This window comes from Pleurodeles waltl, chromosome 6 (assembly GCF_031143425.1).
Source record: "Pleurodeles waltl isolate 20211129_DDA chromosome 6, aPleWal1.hap1.20221129, whole genome shotgun sequence".
In the NCBI taxonomy this organism is placed as follows: domain Eukaryota; kingdom Metazoa; phylum Chordata; class Amphibia; order Caudata; family Salamandridae; genus Pleurodeles; species Pleurodeles waltl.
In genome coordinates this window covers 301237585-301264693 of record NC_090445.1, presented here as the reverse complement: position 1 = coordinate 301264693, position 27109 = coordinate 301237585, and positions in this window count along the sequence as shown.

The following is a 27109-nucleotide window of genomic DNA, read 5'->3' as shown; positions in this document are numbered from 1 at the left end:
TTACTGGTATAGGTGTATTTTTTAATTACTATAACATAAATGCCACTTCTAGAAAGTGCGCATTTATCTGTGCTTATGACTTTGGTGTTTTTCAGCTTGCCTCCAATCCACGTCTGGGCAGACTGACAGTTGGGGCTTTGTGCATACTTCTCAGACAGCGTGAACACAGGGAGGGTGGAGGTGTCACAGAGGTGCATCTACATATTGTAAAGCCTTCCTGGGCTGAGAGAAGGGAGAGGCGAGGCACATCTGCATTTGTGAAGGCTGTGCCCTGGCCTCACACAATAGGGTCGTTTACCCCCCACTGATGTTTGAAGCCTGTGCTGGAGGAGAGAAAGGGCACTCCCAGAACCAGTTGTAACTGGTTGGAACCCCCTCTCCTGGTCATTGTAAAACACACTGTAAACTTAGTAAAAGTACATGGGAATTTTCCCCACAATTTAGACATCCTTTGGACATTCTTGGGACTCCAGAAACCTTACCTGGTTCTGGACGCAGGAGGCTGTTGAGAGGACTCACCAGGCCCACCTTGGACAGCTGCTGCTCTGCTGACCTGGGACCTGCCTTGTCACAAGGAAAATCTTCCACTGCTGACATCCACTTATGTGCTGGCCTGTAGCTGGGTTCCCCATCCCTGCACCCCGTTTCCATTGTCTTTGTCTCCAGAGGCAGGGTGCCATGGTCCCTGACCTCTGTAAACTTATTTCTGCACATGGAGGGCTGTTTTGATGAGGAAGCGCTGTGAGAGTGCTCCTAAGTGCCCTGCACGCTTTTAAAAGCGCTTGTTCTTTCCCAGAATCACCACCGCAGCCCGGGGTCTCTTTTGTGCCCCTCGCACTGCTTTGGGCGCGCTCTGTGTCTGGACAACATCACTGCTGAAGCCCTGGCTTATAATAGTATCGCAGTTCTTCGTCAAGCACTCCCCTGCTGCTACGAATCACGTACTCAGCCCGGCTTCAATTTAGCTCTGCACGCCAGAGCTGCGCTGCCCCCGATGCCCCCAAGGCACCAACAAACACGCTGGAAGGAGCGAGCCGCTCCTGTCGTGCCCCCGGGGTACACGAATCTGGACCCATGCCTCCGAGGCACTGGTTGACTACGTTCCATGTGGGAGCCAACCCCAGCGGGAGGAGAAAAGCTGGAACTCCTCCGGAGCAGCCGGGCCTCTGCTGCTGCACTTCGAGGTCGCTGGCGGGAGGAGACATCATTGGAGGCCCCCGCGCCGCGAGACCTCACTGCCCTCAGTATTGCAGGGCCCGGGAGTGGAAAGGGAGTTCCTTTCTCCCCCTGCCACTGCCTAAGGAGCGCAATCACCCCGTACCTTCATTTGGGCAATTGTTGGTGGCCCCCCCTTTGGGAGAGGGCCATTAGAGGCCTGGGGGGGTCCACAAAGATCTCGGGTCCCAGGAGGGGCCCGTTTCAACACCCAATGAGATCGCGGGCTCCAGGAGGGGCCCGTTTTTCACAATAAGAGCGGGTGTAGACCGCCCTCTCTGCCATGAGCCCTGCGTGGCCCCCGTTTTGCACATAGGAGCAGTGGGGGTCCCCATGCTCAACTTCTAGGCACTAGGAGTGCCTCTGCTCCAGGAAATCAGGTACTTTAAGGAATATATTGGCTCAGTGAGCCAAGTATGGACCTAGGGAAATTTTATGTTTTACCTGCTTTCCTCCCATTACATATATGTGCTAATGTTCCTTTTATGGGCATGATTTGCTGATATGGATTTTTAATGACTTGTGAGATGTTTTCTAATGTTCCTTTATGGGTATTTAGGAATTATTCATGACAAGTGCATAGAATTCTTATTGTAATTCCTGACTACTGCATATGTTGCAGAATCCTGAGTATTTACATGTTCTAATGTGACAACTGCGTATTCTTGCAGAGTATTAGTAACTTGTGTAACGTTCTGACAATTGCTAAGGTAGCAGGGTATTACGTATGTGTAATGTTGGTCTAATTATATTTTGTGCAATACATTTTATTTTTACATAGCTCAGTGTTGTGTTTACTTTGTGGGGTATATTTAGCGTCACGTGTGTTGTATGTGTTGAGCAAACGCTTTACACATTGCCTCTGGGATAGACCTGACTGCTCGTGCCAAGCTGCCAAGGGGGTGAGCAGGGGACGTCTAACTCCCTTGCCCTGACTAGAGTGGGTAGGTTCTGCCTGGCTGAGGTGCATACCCTAGCCAACCAGGAACCCCATTTCTAACACCAACCCTCCTTAACAAGTGCAAGGGGACCTCTTACAGGGTGCCCAAAGAGGAGTTCAAAGGGGCTAAAGCCCACTCCTTTTTGAGGTACCTCCCTGTAAGCAAAAAGGAGGCAAGGTAACAGGACATCCCATCTCCTTTTAAGTTTTTCAGGGAATCCCATTATCATACCTTTGAGAGTTTTATTAAACCTCTCAACCAGACCATTTGTTTGTGGATGATAAGGAGTAGTGAACTTGTATGTTACACCACACACCTTCCACATTGCTGTGAGGTATGCAGAAATAAAGTTACTACCTCTGTCTGACACCACTTCCTTAGAGAAACCCACCCTGGAAAAGATTCCCAGGAGGGCCTTTGCCACTGCAGGAGCTGTAGTGGTCCTTAAGGGGATGGCTTCAGTATACCTAGTGGCATGGTACACTACCAGAAGGATAAACCTATTGCCTGAAGCTGTTGGAGGGTCAAGGGGGGCTACTATGTCAACCCCTACCCTTTCAAAGGGCACCCCAACCACAGGAAGTGGAATTAAGGGGGGCTTTGGGGTGCCACCAGTCTTGCCACTGGCTTGGCAGGTCACACAAGAGCGACAAAACTCTTTGATGTCCTCTGACATATGAGGCCAGTGAAACAGGGGAACAAGCCTGTCCCAAGTTTTACTTTGGCCCACATGCCCAGCCAAGGGACTGTCATGTGCCAAGGTAAGAAGAAACTCTCTGTATTGTAAAGAGATGACCAATCTCCTGGCAGCTCCAGGTTTAGCGTCCCTTGACTCAGTATACAGGAGGTTGTCTTCCCAATAAACCTTATGGCTATCACTGACATCCCCATTCTGCTGTTTGACAGCTTGCTGTCTCAAACCTTCTAGTGTGGGACAGGTCTGCTAGCAGGCCCTAGCAGGCCCCCCTGCACCCAAAAGCTTAGCAGTGTTTGCTGCCATCTCCTCTGGTGTAGGTTCTGCACAGAGAGAGGATTCCTCTTCCTTAAAAGGGGAATCTTCTGGTGAGGGAGGGTTAGTGGGCAAGGATTTACCCTTACTATGCCTAGCTTTTGGGAGCACTTGGTCCATTGTTCCAGGATCCAAGTTTCCCTGTCATTTTTGCTTTTTGGCCTGAGCCCTTGTCAAAGCAAAAATATGCCCAGGAATGCCCAGCATTGCTGCATGAGCCTCCAACTCCACTTCAGCCCCAGCTGATGTCTCCAAAACATTGCCTAGTAAGCACTCTACAGGTAATTCAGTGGCTACCAGAACTTTCTTTGGACCAGTATACCCCCCCCCACCAGTTGAGATTCACAACAGCTATGTGTTTGTGAGCATCAGTCACTTGGTACTGCTGACCAAGTGGGTGTTGATCGGGGTGAACCAGTTTCTATATAACCATAGCAACACTGGCTCCTGTGTCCCTGTAGGCCTCTACCTCAACACTGTTTATTAGGTGTAGTTGCTTGTACTTACCCATATTAAGGGGACAAGCAACCAAGGTGGCAAAGTCAATGCCACCATCAGAGACTAAAACAGCCTCTGTGGTCTCCCTAACAAGACCAACCCCAACTGCACTGCCAATAGTGAGCCAAGCTACACTCTTGGATTGGCTATTTGTAGTAGACTTCCCACCACCACTGCTATTACTAGGGGCACTAGAGGTTGCAGTTGGGGTTGTGGTGGTGGGAGCCTTGGTGTTTTTCTTTGGACAAGTGGCATCACTTTCCCAATGGCCTTTTACTTTACATAAATAACACCATGGCTTTTTCTGATTATGAGAAGAGGATTTGGATCCACCACCCCCCAGAGGATTTTTGTGGGTCTGATAAATACTCAGAAAGTTTTTTATCTTTGTCCCCGCCCTTGTCAGAAGACTTACCATCCTTCTTCTTGCCATCCTCGTCACCCCCTGTATGAACTTTTCTGTTCACTCTTGTTCTGACCCAATTCTTGGGGAGACGTCAGATCTGAGTCTACCAAGTACTGGTGCAACAAATCAGACACACAATTGTTCAAAATATGCTCTCTCAGAATTAGATTATACAGGCTTTCATAGTCAGTTACCTTACTGCCATGTAACCAACCCTCCAAGACCTTCACTGAACAGTCTACAAAGTCTGTCCAGTCTTGAGAGGACTCTTTTCTGGTGTCTCTGAACTTAATCCTGTATTGTTCAGTGGTTAAGCCAAATCCATTTAAGAGTGCATCCTTCAAAACTTTGTAGTTATTAGCATCACTTTCTCTGACAGAAAGGAGCCTATCCCAACCCTTACCATTGAAAGATAGCCACAAGATAGCAGCTCACTGCCTTTGAGTGACCAACTGTACCATACAGGCCCTCTCAAGTGCAGCAAACCACTTGTTAATGTCATCCCCTTCCTTGTAAGGGGGGACTTTCTTATGCAGGTTTCTGGAATCTTGCTCTCTAACAGAATTATTGTCAAAAACACTGCTGCTGCCACCATGGGGAACTAACCCCAACCTCTGCCTGTCCCTTTCCACATCCAGAGATTCCCTGTCTGAGGCCAGCTGCTGCTGCTTAAGCTTCAGCCTGTTCTCTTCCAACCTCAGCTTTCTGAGTTCCCTTTCCATTAAGTTATCCTCAGGGTGGGAGGCTTGGGAATTGTGAGATACAGAAGTAATGTGGGAATTGGCATAGTTGGACCTGTCCCTAACTGACTGGACTCTAGTAACCTGACCTTTAGGAGTGAAAGGTGCCCTACTAATGTGTGACCCCCTCCCACTATTAGTGTCACTAGATGGCCTGTTAGCTGACAGGTCCTTGGAAGAACCCTCCCCAGCAACCTCAGGGGACTCCTCTGATTCTGACTGGGCATTCCTCTCCTCTACCTCCTGATCCTGCGTTGGCAGGGGGAAGATTCTGTCGACCCACAGGAGATTTCTTCTTGGCTTCCAGTACAGTCTCAGAGCATGCACCACCAGGTAACAGTCGAGAAAGCCGGCAGGATGAGGTGCTACAATGTTGTTGGTGGTCTTTTTGCTACTTTGTTGTGGTTTTGCAGGCGTCCTGGAGCAGTCAACGATTGATCCTTGGCAGAAGTCAAAGCGGGAGATGCAGAGGAACTCTGGTGAGCTCTTGCATTCGTTATCTGAAGAGAAACCCACAGGAGAGACCCTAAATAGCCCTCACAGGAGGATTGGCTACAGAGAGAGGTAAGCACCTATTAGGAGGGGTCTCTGACGTCACCTGCTAGAATTGGCCACTCAGAGGTCTCCATTGTGCCCTCACACCTCTGCATTCAAGATGGCAGAGGTGTGGGACACACTGGAGGAGCTCTGGCCACCTCCCCTGGGGTGGTGCTGGTCAGGGGAGTGGTCACTCCCCTTTCCTTTGTCCAGTTTCACACGAGAGCAGGGCTGGAGGGATCCTTGAACCAGTGTAGAATGGTTTATGCAAGGAGGGCACCATCTGTGCCCTTCAAAGCATTTCCAGAGGCCAGGAGAGGCTACTCCTCTCAGGCCCTTAACACCTATTTCAAAAGGGAGAGGGTGTAACACCCTCTCTCAGAGAAAATCTTTTGTTATGAATTCCTGGGACTGGGCTGCCCAAGCCCCAGGGGGGCAGAAACCTGTCTGAGGGTTGGCAGCAGCGGTAGCTGCAGAAAATACCCCAGAGAGTTAGTTTGGCAGTACTCGGGCTCTATGCTGGAGCCCGGGGATCCATGATCCTAGACATGTTACATGGGCATGTTCGGAGTTACCGTGGTGACGCTACACATAGGTGTTGACCTATATTTAGTGCACGCGTGTAATGGTGTCCCCGCACTCACAAAGTCCAGGGAAATTGCCCTGAACAATGTGGGGGCACCTTGGCTAGTGCCAGGGTGCCCTCACACTAAGTAACTTTGCACCTAACCTTCACTAAGTGAGGGTTAGACATATAGGTGACTGATAAGTTAATTAAGTGAAGTGTAAAATGGCTGTGAAATAACGTGGACGTTATTTCACTCAGGCTGCAGTGGCAGGCCTGTGTAAGAATTGCCTGAGCTCCCTATGGGTGTCAAAAGAAATGCTGCAGCCCATAGGGATCACCTGGAACCCCAATACCCTGGGTACGTGGGTACCATATACCTGGGAATTATAAGGGTGTTCCAGTGTGCCAATCAGAATTGGTAAAATTAGCCTGCAGTGACAATCTTAAAAGCAGAGAGAGCATAAACACTGAGGTTCTGGTTAGCAGAGCCTCAGTGATACAGTTAGGCACCACACAGGGAACACATACAGGGCACACTTTGGGAGCACTGGGGTCCTGACTAGCAGGATCCCAGTGACTCAGGCAAAAACAAACATACATACAAGTAAAAAATGGGGGTAATATGCCAGGCAAAATGGTACTTTCCTACACTACTAAGTGGAGAAATGGGTAATCTCCATTCACCAGGACTCCTCTGAGATGTTGTACCCTTGAGTTCATGCATAAGGCTGCCAGAAATCACCTTTAACTGTTTGGGTTTTTGGTGAGGTACTGCTTGTGAGCCGGGAGGTTTGAGGTGACAGTTGTGACTTTATGTAGGATTGGCCTAGTCGCCTACAAACATAGGTCTTGTCATCCCTAAACCAGTAGTCTTGCCTAGGAGCAAGCATCCAACTACGACATGGGGCCACCAACGATGGTGTTTTGATACTAATTTACAGATACCCTGAGTATCTCTGTCTCACATACACCAGGTACCATAAGTACCATTATAGGTCTTGGTGATCATCCTCCTCAGCTTAACAGGGAGTACCTAACTAGGCTGTAGGTTGCTCAAGCTTGAACTCTTAAAGGGACTTACTCCCCATTTGGTGTTCCTTCTCTTTACCCGTTATGAAACATGGCTAACACCATAGACATTCCAGAAAATGCTAGAGAAGCATTAACACTACATCTAATAGCGCATGGCTTGAAAGATGAGTGCCGCGATGTTACCTACATAGTGGAAGCAAATGAAGGGTACCAAACAGAAACATTCTATTCTTGGGTCACCTTTCCTGAGGAAGATAATACAACATACACATTCAACACATATGAAAAAGCAAACGTACCACAATGGTACAAAGCATACCAGTATCTTGAAATACCTATTACCTGTCAAGAACACCAGAACTGGTTTAATGGCGCCATACCACATGCAATACAATCCGTGAGATTAAGTCCCTTAAGTGATGGTGGACCAACAAGGCCAATGTTTGCCACATATACACCACACCCAAGTGTACAAAGATGCAGGCAGCTGATCTGCACAATCTTTACAATGAGCTATTAACATTATGTAGACTTATGTTCAGTTCATAGTTTGAACTTTGAGCACAACACCAGCACACCCAGCACAACCTCACCAGCTGTATACCAATTGGCGGTTACTGGGGTTAACCCAAAAAGAGGACATTTTTTCATGGGCAAGGTGCTCACAGAATGAGAGAAAAACCCGTTCTGGATAGCACAAAAAAATAATCAGCTGGAAGCTGTGTTTACCCATACGCGACCACAGGAAAAACATATAATTCTCCCAATGTGCCATTTGTAAAGGTTCCCTCAGTGGACGGCGTGCACCACATGGGGTACAGTCTTCGTTGTAATATACACTACCCCACATGGTATCCCGCCATTTACGAATTTGCTGGAAATGCTCTAACAAATTCATAATGAACACAGGGCTGCTCCAGCCTTGAATTTAGGAATTAAACTAATGCGTAAGTTCAATACAGTCTCCCCAATAATACTTTTTAATATTGAAGGGGAAGCGGTAGCGTTGGCTATATGCCAGTGGCTCTGGGAGATTCCACGCTTGGAATAGGAGCGTCAACTACTGAACATCTTGAGATAGTTTGGAAATCAAACCGAAAAAAATGGCATTTAGAATCCACCCCTAGTGAAGGTACTAAACAAACACAAGAGGGTTCTAAAAAGTGCTGGGATAAACAAAAACAAAATAAGACAAAGTCAGACAGCAGATCATCCACATTCGGAGAACTCTGAAGGAGCTATAATCTCAGAAATAGAGAAAATATAAAAGCTCCTGACAGATTTACTGAATCATGTCCACCTTGTTCCTTTCAGGACGCACCGGATAGATGTAGTGAGAGAGTGGGCAGGTTACAGCAACGTCCTGACTTCATGAAACAGAAGAAAGGCTTACAGCATTCTTCAGATAAGAAAGAAGTCCCCACAACAAAAGACACAATTTAAAAATAAAAAGTAGCAGCAATTTCAATCAAACATGCCAGCAAACTTGAGAAAATTGCTGAAGAACAAGACGTGGGCAGTGACTTCCTGAACAGCACTTCAGAAGTTACAATATGTTGCCAGAGTCTAAAAGATCATCTGGATGCGACAGTACTTACGACTTCCTTGCATTCGAGACAGCAGAAGGGTGTGCTCTCCCACCTGATAGGAATTATGATGTAAAATATCCAAATTGAGGGACACATAGAGCACACCATTAGTGTACTCTTTTGTGATGAAGTTAATTGTGATATCATATTGGCAGAAAGAGATTGGCCACCCAAGCATGTGAGTAAGCTCCCAAGTGGGGAGGATCTCATTTTGCCTTTTTTCTCATATCTTGTTCCACCAGTGGTAAAACAACCCTATGCTGTTGACAGGGCTTTGGCGCAAGCCCCCCGCCATACCCCAACCACATAGGGTGGGATAGAGATTCCCCCTACCATGTAATACCATCTAAGTCTACACCCCAGCCTCAGCCCCAATAACCTGTTAAATACAAGGCTAAAGCTCCAGTGCCAGCTCAGTTCGAGTACCAAGGAGTAATTGAGCCCTGTGTCTCTGCAATGAATAATCTGTTATTCCCGTTGCAAAACCAGACCATTCGTATAGAAGAGTCTTAGACTACAGACACTTAAACAGTCACACACGCAAATATGCAAATCAAAATTTACACAGCACATAAATAATCAACAAAATAGTAGGTAAAAAATACACAACGACCTTGGATATTTCCAACATTTTTTTCTGCCAGAACTTAGCACATGAAAGTCGGGACCTGAGTGCATTATCACTTTGCTCACAAAAACTCTTCTGTCTTTTGCCTCAATGGTATGAGAACAGCCCAGGGTTGTTCCTAGCCTGTGTAACATCAGCATTACATGATATTGATCCTGAGGTGTTGTCCTATGTGGATGACATTGATCTCATAGATGATGACCTCAACATTCATCTTGCCTGGGTCGCTCAGATCGTACTAGGATTAGAAAAAGTTTCTCAGTGTATTGGTCCTGGGAAATGAGATATTAAATGAGGGGAAGAGCCTGGTCCCGCACTTTTTAGAAAAATGTGCTCAACTCCAACCACCAAACACTATCAATAAACTACAGTCTTTACTTGGTTTCTTTAACACACATGTGACAACAAAACAAATTTGGTCATCAGAATAATTGATGGCGCCATCAGGTTCACCTATGTCACCTTTAATGAGGGTGACTCGGTGCCCATAGAATACAAATCACATTTATACTCTAATGCAAAACAACGCTTTGCATCCACCCAAAAAATTCTAACTGCTTTACAGATGGCTGTCATCAAGGAGAGGCCACTTGCCCAAGGGAAATGCATCAGTGGTTGTTACCTCGGTGTCGGCTTTGAAGGCCATCACCAAAGGAAGCATTCTTAACGTTAAAGCATTACACCCACGCTGGATTCAATCGGCAACCTCCTTGAATGCCACTGAGCTTGATTACATCTTTACCCAAAATTTCAAACACAAGAATTTCTCCAATGCAAACTGGAGTAGCCCGCACCTCATAACATCTTGCCACTTGACAGGCACCACACTGGTATTTTTCACTGATGGTTCAGCACAACTAGCGGTAGGTCCAAAACATCAATACTCAGCTGCTTGAGCAGCCGTCATGAAGGATGGTGTATTCCACCCTCACACTACCTATATGCAGACCCTAGGGGACTGCACAGCACCGTTAGCTGAACTTAAAACTCTCATCTTGGCACTGTGGTGTCCAGGCCTGCAATGATTATCTTAATCATTAACAATTGAAAGGGACCAGAGACTCAAAGGGGAACACCATAAAACACTGAAATCTGTTGAGGAGGGTGGCTGATCTTGAGGATGAGACACCTGAGACTCATGTAGTCCATACAGTCAGTCACCAACGTGTAGGTGTCCAGGTTATTGGTAACCCCTTGGCTGATGATGTGGCCAAATCTGCAGTAGCTACGGATTCTGTTGTTGGAGTGACTCATTACCAGACAAGGTTGGATAATGAAAGTTTGGCTGCCTCTCCCAAAAGTATACTCTACTAAATATTATTACCACATCAGTGGACAGAATGTTGCAACATGTGCTGGGATTGGATTTCAAGTGATCCCCAACCAAGACCAGAGATTAGATCTCATCAAAGCAACGCATGAGGGTGTTGTATCGTCTCATGTGAGTGTTGTGCCACAATATCACTCTTACAGAAACATTTCTGGTGGGCAGGTCTATACAAACAGACCAAGCAATATGTTCTTTGCTGTGACATTTGCCAGCAGATAAAGGGTTCTAACATCAAACACCCACTGCAGACATCCCTCTTAGTGTCCAATAGGCCACTGCAATGTGTGTTCCTGTATAATTGTGCTTACAACCTGATGGTGCATACATCTTAGTCACTGTAGATTCTTGTTCTGGATTCCTGTGGGTATGGCCATGGCAGTCAGCTGATGCTCAATCTGTTATAAAATACTTGCTGATCTTTTTCAGTACACATGCGTTTGCAGCATTCCATTGGGACCATTGCCCTGCCTTTGCCTCAAAGGCATTCAGGGACACCATAAGGATGATGAGTGTTGAACTCCATTAATCCTCACCATAGCATCCCAACAGTAATTTGGTCATGGAGTGGAGGAATCGGGGTCTAAAGCAGTCTTTAACTGCTAGAGTATTAGGTTCAGGCCGCAGTTGGCTTCAGCGCCTATATGAAGTCCAGAGAGCACTAAATAATCTGCCAAGATGATCCTTGGGAGAATGCACGCCTTACGAGGTCCTCTTTGGGATACCTATGTATGTCCCAGATCGAAATGGCCCTAGTATGGTGGCAGCAGACACACCTTTTGACATAAATGAACGTTTCACTGTGTTAAAGGAGCTTCAGCAATTTTGTGATGATAATTCATCCTCCAGTGCTGCCACCTAAGGAATAAGGGATTTACCAACAACTTCTACAGGCTAGATTCCAAAAGTTGGGGATCTGGTTTGTGAAAAGATTGCTGTGAAGAAGGAATGCAGCCCATCCTACAGAGCACCGGTACCAGTCCTGGAGCACCAGAACTATCATCTTACCACCGCTGCCAGGCTCCAAAGCCAACAGATTTGTCTCCATGGACAAATTCAAATTGCATCATGTTAGCGATCCTGCGCAGTAGACCCAGAGGTTCTTTGGGTAGTGTCCGGTCACCTCTCACTTCCCAACAGGACATACCTCTTCAAAAAAGAAAAACAACTCTTCTGACTATGCCAGCATGTACACTGCTGCTGAAAATGCCTTACTTGAGTATGGGGAGTGTTGAAAATGAGCTTTTGATAATTCCTTTTACCACTTCACTGACAAGAACTGTCCAAGATGTGTCAGTCTTCCACTCAAACTCAACACAAGTTGACAACATTGTCTACTATAAACCTGCAAGCAAAGCGGATCCATCTACCAGTAATGCACCAGCTCCTATGTTTGCAGAGACTTCTTCTGGTCGCTTCATCGACCAAGATGACTCCTCTACAGTTTCATTGGTTTTGTGACTGTTTTCTTTCTCTTGTTAAATGGTCATTATCTTCCTGAATGTTTTTCTGTCAAGCCAGTGGATGAAGACCTAACTCGATATCTTTCCTCACAAAGGTCCGAAGAGATTTGCCCCATTTGACCATTTCAGCAGTACCAATTCTAGATGGTACTGTGTGGGATAAATTTCCCTTTGATATATTTGGGTCTACTGAGGGTATAAAATTTCCATATGTTTTCAAAATTTCAATGTCTGATGTCATTACAACTGGTGTTGTTTCTGATGACTAGGATAATCAAACAGGTGATCCAATGCTTTCTGAGATGCAAGATTACACAGTATTTAAAAGTGATGAAGTGTATACTAACACAAAAACGTCTGGGCACATGTTCTGTTACAATAATTGGGGACATTACTACCTGCACCTAGCAACAATACATAGATCACTATTTAATTACACACAGTGGGAACACTGTTCAACTCTACCATTGGGGAGCCTAAAACATTATTTAGATACATTTGTATACTTTTCTAGGCATGACACTGGTTACTAGAAGTTACCACCTTTGAAAATAGAGAAGATTTTGCTAAGTTACACTAAATTAATGTATTCAGATTACTTTGTTTCCCAACTTTCAGTTGAAGGATACGAGTACTGGAAGAACACTATTGATGTAAAAAGTGTATGGGGAACACAAGTGTTGGAAAGTGGATTACTGGTAAGGGCCGGCAGGTACCTACACTTGGCAATAGGCCACTAACCCCCACTAGGTTCAGTTAGGTCTCAATAAATTAACCCCAGCTCAATCCTTGGTAGCTTGGCAATAAGCAACAAGGCTTAACTTCAGAGACAAAGGGCCTCATTCCAACCCTGGTGGTCATAGACCGCCAGGGTGGATGTCCACGGAAGCACCGCCAACAGGCTGGCGGTGCTTCATGTGGAATTCCGACCGCGGCGGTACAGCCGCGGTCGCCTAGCCGGGTCCGGCGGTTTCCCGCCGGATTTCCCCCGGCTGGGAGAATCCTCCATGGCGGCGCTGCAAGCAGCGCCGCCATGGGGATTTCGACCCCCTTCCCGCCAGCCTGTTTCTGGCGGTTCTTACCGCCAGGAACAGGATGGCGGGAACGGGTGTCGTGGGGCCCCTGGGGGCCCCTGCACTGCCCATGCCACTGGCATGGGCAGTGCAGAGGCCCCCTGACAGGGCCCCAGCATGATTTTCACTGTCTGCATTGTAGACAGTGAAAATTGCGACGGGTGCAACTGCACCCGTGGCACCCCTGCAACACCGCCAGCTCCATTCGGAGCCGGCTTCAGTGTTGCAGGGCCTTTCCCGCTGGGCCGGCGGGCGCTCCCTTGGCGGGCGCCCGCCGGCCCAGCGGGAAAGCCATAATGGCCTCCGCGGTCTTTTGACCGCGGAGCGGCCAAGTGGCGGTTCCCGTTTGGCTGGTGGCAACTGCCGCCAGCCAAACTTGGAATGAGGGCCAAAGTGTGTAAAACATTCAAGTATTACAAAACAGTAATACAATAAAATACAGGAAACAGTTTAACAATCCAAAACCAGCTTATTAAAATAGGAACAATTTTTATGTTTAATTTGAACCAAAACAAATAAAATCAGATAAGCGGAACCAAAGATATGAGTTTTTAAAGAATTAATGTTTTTTTACTGCTTAGAAACTAAAAGCGCCACCCTGGATTTCTAGTTGCACCTCGACCTGGGTAAAGTCAAAGTTAAAGGCCAACCGCAATGGAGCCCTGCTAAGCTGCAGCAAGCAGGAGACCTCTGTCAAAAGTTTACCTTCAGAGTTAGGCCCTAATTATGACATTGGCTGTATTTTCCGATTACCACCAATGGGATGGCCGCAAACATATCACCGCAGAGGCGAAAATTAATCTGTCAGATAATGACATACACACACAAAACTGACAGAAACCAGCCATAACCACAAATCCGCCAGACAAACAAACACGATAAACTGTCAGACCTAGCACCCATACCAATACGCCAGCTAAAAAAGCCCTCCAAATAATGACCTACGAATCACCACAGCGGACATTCAACAGTGGTAAACAATTGCCAGTGAATATCTCCACAACAGAAATGGCCACCCAAAAACAAAACAAGACAACATTTGCCAGTCCAAAAAACTGACACCTGACACAAATACACACAACCAACACACCCACCAACACCACTATAAAACACAACTCCACATCACCCACAATCCTTTGCAAACATGAGAAGATCACTACATCTTGCCAGGCCAATCCCAGAGATAACTGCAGACACACACCACCACTACTCATTCATCCGTCATGCACCACACACCACACACCCCACCACATCACTCAACACCATCTGCACAGCACACACACCACACAACACCCATGTCCCCACAAAGGCACCGCGTTTCACTGATGAGGAGTTGCAGGTGATGGTGAATGAAATAATCAGGGTAAAGCCACAGCTGTTTGGAGCACAGGTACAGCAGATCTCCATTGCCAGGAAGAAGGAGCTATGGCGAAGGATTGTGGACAGGGTGAATGCCGTGGGAACAAACCCACGCAGAAGGGACAAAATTAGGCAGAGGTGAAATGACCTACGGGGAAGGTGCATTCCATTGCAGCAAGGCACCAGGTCACCATCAGGATGACTGGCGGTGGACCCCCATCTCCTCCCTCATAGTTGACAGCAAGGGAGGAGAATGTCTTGGCAATACTGCATCGTGACGGTCTCACTGGAGTAGCCAGAGGACTGGACACTGGTGAGTCACCATCACCAACCTACCACCGACCATACTTGCATGCCATGTCACCCCCTCACCCTGACTCCCTTCACCCCACTCCATCCCACACAGTGCTCCACCCCAATTACCACACCTAAATGTCTACCCTTGCATGCCATACCCACTGCAAGCACATCCCTCCCAGCTCTGCATGCACACCCACCAGCAATGCATGGACAGCATGTAGAACTCCCAATCCCACAATCCATCACCATACAATACCAAAGGTGGGAGAACAACACCAATATCATTGGGAAAGGTAGAAATGCAGAGTATGTGACAGACAATTACCCTAACAAATCACATCCCCACAGGTGCCCCAGCCAATGTCAGTGGCGAGGAGGTGCTACGGCAACCCAGCCCATCACCAGAAGATGCCCTCAGTGATGATAGCAACTCTGGAGGACTTGATCTGGAGAAACTCCCTAGCCCATCTGGACCAAAGGTCAGTCGGCTACCACATCCTACAGCCAGTCCACCACAGGAACCCCTTCAGACTCAAACACCACAGCAGCCAGCCAATGCCCCCAAACCTCTGTCCCCAGGACACGTCAATCAGTAGTCTGCCCACCTGTAGAGGGACCCGAGTCGACACCACACAAGCAAGACGATGAAGGTCCTGGTGTAAGTGGTACTGGGCACCTTGTTCAGGGGATACAGTCACAGGCGGCCAGGGACAGTGGGAGGCCAGGCCCAGGGAACTCACAAATGTCCTAGGGGCATCCAACAATCCCAGCACAGGATGGGTCAGGTGCTCAATCATGCAGGAGAACCAGCGGCTGCTGGGGGAACACCACCAGGAGGTCATGCAACAATTGCAGTCCTTGAATACCACCATGGCCTCCATTGCAGAGGTGCTGAGTGATATGGCGAACATCATGCAGGAGTACACAACACACCAGCGGGCCCCTTCCACCACCCAGTGTATTGACCAGCCCTCCACATCTGCTGCAGCTAGGGGACAGGAGGCCCTGCCACAGGACTCACAGGCCACCAAAAGCCCCCCACCCCACAGAAGGTGAACCTCCTCGCAACAGTTCCCTGAGACCCAGACAGACAGCTGAGACAGTTGCCAAGACCAAGAACATCGCCAGGAAATGAGCCCCTCCAGAATGCCCCCTTGTGTTCTACACTGATTCACCTTGTTCACTTTGGACTGTCATTGCTCCTCCACCTATGGCCCCAAAAATACTGGACCTGTGCTACAAACAGACTGGGCCACTACAATCGAATTTTCCCACCCAGCACCCCACTCAATAGCACTTTTCCATTGTTTTTGTTAAAGTCAAAAGAACACCCTTGAACACAACTAGAGCAATAGGTGGTCCTTACAACCCTGGCGGATGGTGTTAAAGCTGCGGTAATACCACAAATAGGCCGGCGGACAAAAAAAGGGAATTATGACCGTGGCAGAAACTGGCAACATAGACAGCCACTTTAACACTCCGACCGCCACGGATTACAGCACCACGCCAGATCCACGACGGGCTCCATGCCCATTGATGTATCCTGGGGAGTGCAAAGCCACAGTCTCTCAAGTCTCTACAGTGGGTGGGTTGCCCACTGTACCATCCTGGGGAGTGCAAAGCCACAGTCTCTCAAGTCTCTACAGTGGGTGGGTTGCCCACTGTACCATCCTGGGGAGTGCAAAGCCACAGTCTCTCAAGTGGATGCAGGTCTCCACTGGTTCTGGAGGGGGACTGGTGCCCAGAGTGCTTCATCCTGTTAAGGACAGAGGTAGTGGATGCATGTCTCCACTGGTTCTGGAGGGGGACTGGTGCCCAGAGTGCTTCATCCTGTGAAGGACAGACAGAGTGGATACAGGTCTCCACTGGGTCTGGAGGGGGAATGGTGCCCAGAATGCATCACGCTCCCCGTGACAGTCCCAGTTCCGTCACTGTCCCAGCTGCACATGGGTTAACGATGCTTGATTTGCCGGTCTTTGCCCTGTTCAGCGGTGCTTGCCTTTGCTGTCTCTGACCTGTTCAGCGGTGCTTTGCCATGGCGGTCTTTGCCCTGTTCAGCGGTGCTTTGCCCTGTTCAGCGGTCTTCACCATGGCGGTCTTTGCCCTGTTCAGCGGTGCTTGCCTTTGCTGTCTTTGACCTGTTCAGCGGTGCTTTGCCATGGCGATCTTTGCCCTGTTCAGCAGTGCTTTGCCCTGTTCAGCGGTCTTCACCATGGCGGTCTTTGCCCTGTTCAGCGGGGCTTTGCCCTGTTCAGCGGTCTTCACCATGGCGGTCTTTGCCCTGTTCAGCGGTGCTTGCCTTTGCTGTCTCTGAACTGTTCAGCGGTGCTTTGCCATGGTGGTCTTTGGCCTGTTAAGCGGTGCTTTGCCATGGCGGTCTTTGCCCTGTTCAGCGGTGCTTTGCCCTGTTCAGGGGTGCTTGCCTTTGCTGTCTCTGACCTGTTCAGCGGTGCTTTGCCATGGCGGTCTTTGCCCTGTTCAGCGGTGCTTGCCTTTGCTGTCTCTGACCTGTTCTGCGGTGCTTTGCCATGGCGGTCTTTGGCCTGTTCAGCGGTGCTTTGCCATGGCGGTCTTTGCCCTGTTCAGCGGTGCTTTGCCCTGTTCAGCGGTCTTCACCATGGCGGTCTTTGCCCTGTTCAGCGGTGCTTGCCTTTGCTGTCTCTGACCTGTGCATTGGTGTGTGGCATTACGGTCCCTCAGTGCCCAGCGGGGCTGACGCTGCCGGGGCCCTCCAGGTCACTGACGCTGGCGGTGGTCTCCGGACCAGTGACGATACTGCTGCCCTCCAGGGCACTGACTCTGGCAGTGGTCTCCTCACCAGTGACGATACTGCTGCCCTCCAGGGCACTGACTCTGGCGGTGGTCTCCTGACCAGTGATGATACTGCTGCCCTCCAGTGCAGTGACTCTGACGGTGGTCTCCTCACCAGTGACGACAGTGCTGGCGGTGGCGTCCCAGCCGGCGGGGAGGATGGCGCCCTTCTCCGCCGTTCTGCTCTTACCAGACTTTGAAGACTTCTTCTGCCCCTTCACCACCTTGGGAGGAGTCACAGCTGACTGGGCACTCCCACCCCCCGGGACCCTTGTGGGTTGTTTGCCGGCAGGAGTCTTCACCCTAGCCCGTCAGCCACTTTCCAACTTAAGGTGCTTTACAGGGGGTGGACTGGCAGTGCTTTGGCTCCGTGTCACACTGGCTGCCCTGGTGGCCGGTGCACTCCACACACCTTTAACTTGCACCACTGGTACCAGACTTTTTTTGGCTGAGGTGCTACTACGGGACCTATGAAATGGAGGGGTGGTGGCAAAGAGGTCAACGTTGCTGAGGAAGAGTTTCTGACGAAGACTGGGATGGTTAGCTGGAGGGGGTCTGGGAGTGGAGGAAGAGGAGGTGGTTGTAGGAGGTGTAACTTTAGGTGATTTGGGTGCAGGTGCAGGTACTGGAGGCTGCCGTGAGGTGGATGGATGTTGGGTGTGTGGGTGCCCCCGTTTGTGTACTTTGGGAGGGGGCGTCACAGACACACTGGGAGTGGACACAGGGGACGTGTAAATGGTAGTGGGGGTGGTGAGTGCAGGTGAGCGGGGTGTGGTGCTGGGTTTTCTGGTGTAAGTCCTAGTGCCTGTAGATGTAGTGCATGCAGGTGAGAGTGTAGACAACACTGGGAGGGAGACGACGAGGAGGGGGACACAGTGGAGGCACTGGATGTTGGTGTGTCTGCATGTGTGAGATGCTTGCGTGAGTGCCTGTGGGTTATGTGGTGCTTATGTTTGCCTGAGCTACTTTTGTGTGTTGAGGTGTGTGCATGCTTGTCTGATGGTGTGCTTGGGATAGGCTGGGGTACAGGGGACTGGGTCTGGGTGGAGGAAGTTGGAGGGGGGAGGCTAGACACAGGGACAATGGCTGCCATTAGTGCTGAGGCCAGAGATTGCAGGGTTCGATGAAGGGCAGCCTGACCAGAATGAATTCCCTCCAGGAATGCATTACCGTGTTGCAACTCCCTTTCTACACCCTGGATGACATTCACAATGGTAGACTTCCCAACAGTGAGTGACCTGAGGAGGTCAATGGCCTCCTCACTGAGGGCAGCAAGGGTGACTGGGGCAGGGGCTGAGGTGCCTGGGGCGAAGGTGATGCCCACCCTCCTGGGTGAGAAGGCACGGAGCGAAGGCTGAGGGGCTGCTGGGAGGGCAGTGCTGGTAGGGGAGGTGGCGGCTGTACCGGTAGAAGTGGGGGGCACAGATGGTGCCGCCACCACAAGGGAGCGCCCATCGGCGGACGAGTCCGTGTCGCTGTTTGGTGATCCGGTGAACGACGTGAAGCTCCCCTCGCCCTCCGTCCCACTGGTGTATTCAGAGTCTGTGGTGTGGCCCTCCATGGCCATGTGGGATGCAGCTCCCTTGTGCTCCGGTGCCACTGTTCCTCCACCTGATGATGCTGATGCACAAAAGAACAAGGAGAGCACAAAAGGGGCGGGACGACAGAAGAAAGACAGGTTGAGTGCATGGCTTACCGCTACCGTTGGCGGACAATACAGACACAGCAGCCCCCTGCACTACGCCGTGCTCTTGGCCTCTACAGATGCAATTCCTGGGATCTGGCCTACATGGCTTTGGTGCACATCTGCACACATAGATGACACAGGGGCATGTATACCTGTAATTGGCACTCTACAGAGGTGGGGTGGAGTGCCACATGGCCTGCATTACGGAGGGGCCTAGCCTACGTAACTCGTCCTGGCCTAGGGAAACCCACGGCCCTCCTCCCCCACCCAGACCCCTCCACTGCGCGCAAAGTCTGCAGAATGACAGTGTACTCACCCCCTTGTGTCTGCTGTGATGCCCTCAAGCGCCCATCCAACTCCGGGTAGGCCACAGCCAGGATCCGGAACATCAGGGGGGTCATGGTGCCACGGGCACCCCTCCCACATTGGGAGGCCATCCCCAGCTGAGCCTCCGCCGTCTTCTTGCTCCAGCGGCGAATGTCCTTCCATCTTTTACGGCAGTGGGTGCCCTGTCTCTGGTGGACCCCCAGGGTCCGGACATCCTTGGCGATGGCACGCCAAATGTCCTTCTTCTGGTGGGCGCTGACCTACATGACATGTGCAGGGGAAGAAGAGAAGTCATTACCAACTGCACCGTCGAAGTGAGTGGCCCACATCCCTACCCTTGCCATGTGGCACATGCATTCACAGTCCTTCATGCTCGCAGAACTGTGCCCCCTTCCTTCTTACAACCAGCCCTCTCCACACAAGCATAGCCCATACAACTTGCACCCTATGTACTCACCTGTTGGTCTGGAGGACCGTAGAGTAGGGTGTACTGGGGGAGGACCCCGTCGACTAGCTTCTCCAACTCCTGAGCAGTGAAGGCAGGGGCCCTTTCCCCAGACGCAGCAGCCATTGTCTCTTCCAGACCGAGGTCACAGCAGCACTTGCAGTGTAGGTCCTCTCCTGTCGAAGATCAGGTATCGAGTGATTGAACAGATAGAAAATGGCGGTCACGTCCGTGGCGGTGACGTCCGCGGCGGTGACGTCCGCGGCGGTGCATATCATCCCCGCCGGCGCACTTCATCATTGGCTCCTGGGACCCATAGGGTCCAATGTTAACCAATGCAGCATTGCGCCGCGGTCTACGACCGCCTACCGCGACGGTGTACAACACCAGCGCAGATACCTCACATCCCATTGTACCACTTTAGAGGTCAGGCAGCCGCCATTTCAGGGGCCCACAAGGCTTCATTTACTACTGCGTCACACATACCTAGGCCTACACTCAACACACATACAGGAAGAGTTTTGTATTTGGTGTTGTGTTCTGTGTAGCTGTGGGTACATACCTGGGAATTTGTTGACTCTGTGGTCGCTGTTGTCCTTCTTATGCACCGTCAGCTGGGACATTTGAGGAGATGGCGGAATCCTCTGGTGTGCCGACCGCTGGTGGACCTGTTAACAATGGAGGAGCGACATTTGATCATCACCTACAGGTTTGACCGTGCCACAATCCACAAACTGTGTACCCAGTTTAGAGCCAGACCTGATCTCACCAATCCGACATCCCACAGGAATATCCCCTGAAGTGCAGGTGCTATCAGTGCTCCATGTCCTTGCAAGTGGATCATTTCAAACAACTGTGGCCATGGCATCAGGGATGTCCCAGCCTATGTTTTCCAACGTGTTGTCCAGAGTGTTGTCTGCCCTGCTGAAACATGTAAGGAGCTACATCGTTTTCCCTCAGGTGGAGGATTTGGCTACAGTGAAAGGTGACTTCTATGCCCTGGGACATATCCCCAACATCATAGGTGCTATTGATGGCACCCATGTAGCTCTGGTCCCCCCCCGCAGGAGTGAACAGGTGTACAGGAACAGGAAGAGTTATCATTCGATGAATGTACAGATGGTATGTTTGGCAGACCAGTACATCTCCCAGGTAAATGCTATGTTCCCTGGCTCAGTGCATGACGCCTACATCCTGCGGAATAGCAGCATCCCATATGTGATGGGTCAACTCCAGAGGCACCAGGTGTGGCTATTAGGGGACTCTGGTTACCCCAACCTGTCATGGTTATTGACCCCAGTGAGGAATCCCAGGACCAGGGCAGAGGAACGCTACAAAGAGGCCCATGGGCGAACTAGGAGGGTGATCGAACGCACCTTCGGCCTCCTGAAGGCCAGGTTCAGGTGCCACCATATGACAGGTGGTTCCCTATTCTACTCACCCTTTAAGGTGTGCCAGATCATCATCGCCTGCTCGATGCTTCACAATCTTGCTTTGCGACACCAGGTGCCTTTTCTGCAGGAGGATGGTCCAGATGACGGTGTTGTGGCAGCTGTGGAGCCTGTGGACAGTGATGAGGAGGAAGCTGAGGAAGAAGACATAAACAACAGGGAGTCAGTCATACAACAATATTTCCAGTGACACACAGGTGAGAACAATTTTTTTTACTATTACATTCACTTTCACACTTCTACCTCTATCCTGTCTGTCAATTAGTAGCTGTATTTGGTAACTGAGTTGTACATTTCCATTACGGTTTCACAGGTGTGGTTACCAACGTGTGTCATCTGTTTGCATCCTTCATGGACTTGTGATGTGTGACATAGGTATGTTGGCATTACAATTGAAAACGCATTTTGTCACTGTCATTGCTAATACACATTTTCTAAATCACAGACTGACTCCAGATTGTTTTGTGGTTCAAGGGTGTTTATTGAAGTGCTAATTATTGGAGGGGGTGGCAAAATGGTGATGGGTGATGGTGGAGGAATGTCCATGGCAGAGTCCAGTCTATTAGTCACACAGGTGCACCTCCCATATGGGCATAGGAAGTGGAGCTGGGGCAGTTCCAATCTGGACAGGGTAACAAAGTGAGACAGTGGTTTGACAATGAGGGTGGTCTCATTTCCTGGCGGGGGTCTTGCCATCTTGCTCTGTCCTGTTCCTGGATCTCAGGGACCGCTTGCGGGGTGGTTGTCCGTCTGCAGGGGGTGGGGTGCTTGTGTGGTGGTCCTGTGGCGGGGCGTCCTGTCCACTAGCGCCGGCGGAGGTGGTGGGCAGTTAATCGTCCACGCTAGTGTCAGGGGCCCCTTGGAGTGCCACAGTGTCCCTCATGGTCTTTTTTATGTCCTTCAGCACCCCTACGATAGTGCCCAGGGTGGAGCTGATGGTTCTGAGCTCCTCCCTGAACCCCAAATACTGTTCGTCCTGCAGGCGCTGGGTCTCCTGAAACTTGGCCAGGACTGTAGCCATAGTCTCCTGGGAGTGGTGGTATGCTCCCATGATGGAGGAGAGGGCCTCGTGGAGGGTGGGTTCCCTTGGCCTGTCCGCCCCCTGTCGCACAACAGCCCTCCCGGTTCCCCTGTGTTCCTGTGCCTCCATCCCCTGAACCGTGTGCCCACTACCACTGCCCCCAGGTCCATGTTGTTGTTGGGGTGGTGGGTTACCCTGGGTTCCCTCTAGTGGTGGACACACCGCTGATTGATGTGTCCTGGGTACGGAGGTATGGGCCCACTGGGTGGGTGCTGTGCCGGTGTTACCAGAGGGTGGAAGGTCAGTGTTGGGCTGTGCCTCTGCAAGGGGAACCGACTGTCCCGAGGCCCACGATGGTCCGGGCTGGTCATCTGGATCCAGTTGGCCAGAGCTGCTGTCGTCACTGTGGGCCTCTTCTGTGGGTGGAGTGGAGATGTCTGGACCCTCCTGTATGGTGACATTCCGTAGTGGTCCTGCAGGGGTGTAAGAGCATGATTATTGCATGTGTGTGTGTCATGGTGTGCAATGGGTGGGTGTTTGTGTACCCCAGTGCAAGCATTCCTGTGCAGGGGCTTGTGTGATGATGGTTGGGGGGGGGGTTATGGGTATGTGCAGTGAGCATGCTTTGATGAGGGGTGACCATGCTTAGTTGTTGCATGCAGGGCTTGGTGTTGGGATGTGTGGTTTGTGTTATTGGTACATTAGTGAGGAGTTGGAGTGATAGGGGAGTGGGTGTGGGTGGGGGTGTGTGATAGCATGCAGGTAGGGAGGGGGATATGATAGTTAAGATTTGACTTACCAGTGTCCATTCCTCCACCGACTCCTCCGAGGCCCTCTGGATGCATGATGGTCAAGACTTGCTCCTCCCATGTTGTTAGTTGTGGGGGAGGAGGTGGGGGTCCACCGCCAGTCCGCTGAATTGCGATGTTGTGCCTGGAGACCACAGAACGCACCTTCCCCCGTAGGTCGTTCCACCTCTTCCTGATGTCCTCCTGATTTCTTGGATGCTGTCCCACAGCATTGACCCTGTCCACGATTCTGTGCCATAGCTTCATCTTCCTGGCTATGGAGGTGTGCTGCACCTGTGAGCCAAATAGCTGTGGCTCTACCCGGATTATTTCCTCCACCATAACCCTGAGCTCCTCCTCGGAAAACCTGGGGTGTCTTTGGCGTGACATGGGGTGGTGTGGGTGATGTGTGGGGTGGTGTATGTGTTGATGAGTGTGGTGATGTGTAGTGGTGTGTGGTGTTTTGTGCGTGGAATGTTGTATGGGTGATGGTGTTGTGTGCCTCTGTGTGGTGGGGTTCTCTATTGCTGTGCTCTCTGTCTGTCGCCTTCGTCTCTGATTGTTGGTCGTAGCGGTTTGTGGATGATGTGGATGTGTGTTTTATATTGTAATGGGTGTGTGGGAGTGGTGTTTGTATGTGTCTCAGGTGAGTGTATTTGGAATTGTCCAATGTGGCGGTGTTTTGGAGATGTGTATGTATTTTGAGCGCGGCGGTATGTACCGCCAATGAAATACTGCGGTTGAAAGACCGCTGCGTGGATTTGTGGGTCGTGATAGCATGGGCGTGTTTCTGTTGGCGTGAAGGTGGAGTCTTTGTTTTCGCCAGTTTAACACTGACCTTTGGTGTGGCGGACTTGTGTGAGTGTCTGAATTTCGGCGTATTCCGAGATGTGTGTCATAATAGCTGTGGCGGAATTCCACGGCAGCGGCAGTGTTTTGGCGGTCTTCTGCACGGCGGTAAGCGGCTTTTACCGCCAATGTTTTAATGACCCCCAAAGTGCTTTATCAGTAAGAAATGTGCAATGTATTGAAGTGTATTGAACTGAATTATCCTGTGAAAATGTCCTATAATGTTTTAATCCATCCAACACGTGTTGCAGCAGTCTGTAGACATTACATCAGTACTCTGTTGTGACCACACCCACATCTGCAATAAGGGTAGGCATACGTGACAGTCAATTGGGATACAAAGGTGGTGACTGGCACAACACATCAGCCATACACCACTTTGCTCAAATGGAGACATGCGTAGATCAACAGTCTTACCTGAGTGTCATTGGAAGTACTGCTTAATGACATGTGTCCTGTTGTCCACATCCTCCTCCTCTTCCTCCCCCTCACTGTCTTCAGTTCCCATGTACATTTTCACCTCCCTTCCTCCTGCAGATAGGACACATGGCATCTGAGGGCCAAATTGTGCAGCATGCAGCAGACCACCACAATCTGGCAGACCTCAGGAGAGTAGCATAGGGATCCACCTGTCAAATGGAGGGACCCAAACCTGACTTTCAGGAGATTGAAAGTGTATTCCACAATCCTCCTGGTACGCCCATGTGCATCATTGTACTGATTTTCAGCCCCTGTTCTCAGATTTCTAACAGGGGTCAACAGCCAGGACAGGTTTGGGTAGCCAAAGTTACCTGAAAGAAGTGAGGAACACACATTAGCCATGCACAATGGCATGGGGTATGACTCCAGTAGGCATACACTGGCATACATTGGGTTGGGACTCAAGTTCACCTATGACCCACACTCTGTGCCCCTAAAGTCATGCCATCACCTGTGGGACGCTGCTATTCTTCATGAAATAGGCATCATGCACAGGATACTTGGCAGTGACGTGGGAGATGTACTGGTCAGCAAGGCACACTATCTGGACATTGGGAGAGTGAAAACTCTTCCAATTCCTGTACATTTTTTCATTTGCCTTGGGAGGGACTAAGGCAATATGGGCCCTGTCAATGGCCCCAGTCACATGTGGTACATTTCACATGGTGTAGAATCGAGCCTTCACAGTGGGCAAATCATCGACCTGGGGGGATGCGATGTAGCTGCTCATGTGTTTGAAAAAGGCAGCCAAAACTCTTCCAAGCATAATTGAGAACATTGGCTGTGACATTCCTGCAGCCAAGCCCACAGTCACCTGGAAAGAACCATTTTCCAGGAAATGGAGCACTGACAGTACCTGCACAAGAGGAAGAATTGCTGTGGTGCTACAGATAGCAGGTATCAGATCAGGCTCCAATTGTGCACACAGCTCTGTGATTGTGGCCCTGTCGGACGATAGGTGAGATTGATGTGCCGGTCCTCCATTGTAGACAAGTCCACAAGGGATCTGTACACGGGTGCTTGCCTCATCCTCCTATTCCTCCACAGTTGTTGGTATCTAAGTGAGCCAAAAGTAAAATTGGTGTGACTACAGGACCTATGGACACACAACATCATAGTACACAAAGCGTGTATGTATGTATGTTGGAAATCAGATTTGTCTAGGTGTGTACAGTCGACTCCAATGACGCACATATAAATTCAGAAAATGAGTAGCAGCAGAAGGAAATGGCAACCACCTGTCCTGTATTCAGGGACAGGTGGAAGTGCCTCACTCCGTCGGCATTAGGCGTCCTGGCAGTAGGTGGTCTGCACCTCTGTGCTATTCCTAATTGGATAACATGGGGCTCTATGATGTACAGGAACCAATGATGATCTACGCCGGCGGTGACAGTGTTCACTGCCGCATACGTGGCTGCCATTTTCTTTCTACAACTTTACTTGATTCCTAACTTTCCATGGTAATACATCTCCACTGCATGTGCTGCTGTGACCTGTGTCTGCAACATGCAATGGCATGTGCCACAGGGGAAAGGGCCCCAGTCTTCACGTCGGAGGAGTTAGAGAAGCTCGTGGATGGGGTCCTACCCCTGTATGGGCAGTTGTATGGGCCTCCAGAGCAACAGGTGAGTAAATCATGGGTACATTGCATGAGACATGTCTGCATGTAGATGTCTGTGTGTGCTACAGTGTTGCATTGGGGGGTTATGGCTGCAGGCAATGTGAATGCAGAGGAACGAGTCATGTGTGTGCTTGATGAGGGGCAAATGCAGTATGTGAGCCAATTGTGTGACAGGCTGGATTGTCTGGTTCATGGCGTCCTTATGTCTTTGTTTCCTCTGAAGGTCAGCGCTGATCAGAAGAAGGGGTTGTTGTGTGCCATCACCAAGGACGTGTGGACCCTGAGGGTCCATAGCTGGCAGAGCACCCACTGCAGGAAACGGTGGGAGGACCTGAGACGCTGGGCCTGGAAGACCGCGGAGGTCCAGCTGGGGATGGCCTCCCAATAAGGGAAGGGTGCCCCTCAGAGCCTGACCCCCCTAATGGCCCGTATACTGGCTGTGACCAATCCTGAGTTTGAGGGGTGCCTGAGGGCAGCACAGCTGCCACAAGAGGGAGAGTACAGTGTATGTGCGGTATTTTGGGTGCAAGGTTCTAGTCAGTGGATGCCCCAATATGCCGGTTTAGCCATTCCTGTCTGGTCCTGCTTAGCTATGTACGGTGACATGCATTTTTGGCATTGCTAAGTAGCTAGCATACCATGGCAGACAGGGCTTAGTTGGTCCCAGTAGGTGTGCAGATGGTAGTGTTTGGGTCCTTACTGCTGTACTTACTAGGCAATGGTTTGTCACTGTGGTCCATAGTGCGCAATGTAAGTCCTAGGGAGTGATTATGATGTGTATGCCATCTGTGCTGTTGTTGCTGTGATTAACCCTGTGCTCTCTTTCTTTCAACCCCACCCTCTCTCCTTTTGTCATCCTGTCCATGTGTGCATTAGTATCATCTAGCCAAGGAGCAGGGGCACCGGTGAGTGAGGGATCTGCAGCCCACAGGACGCAGGAGGCA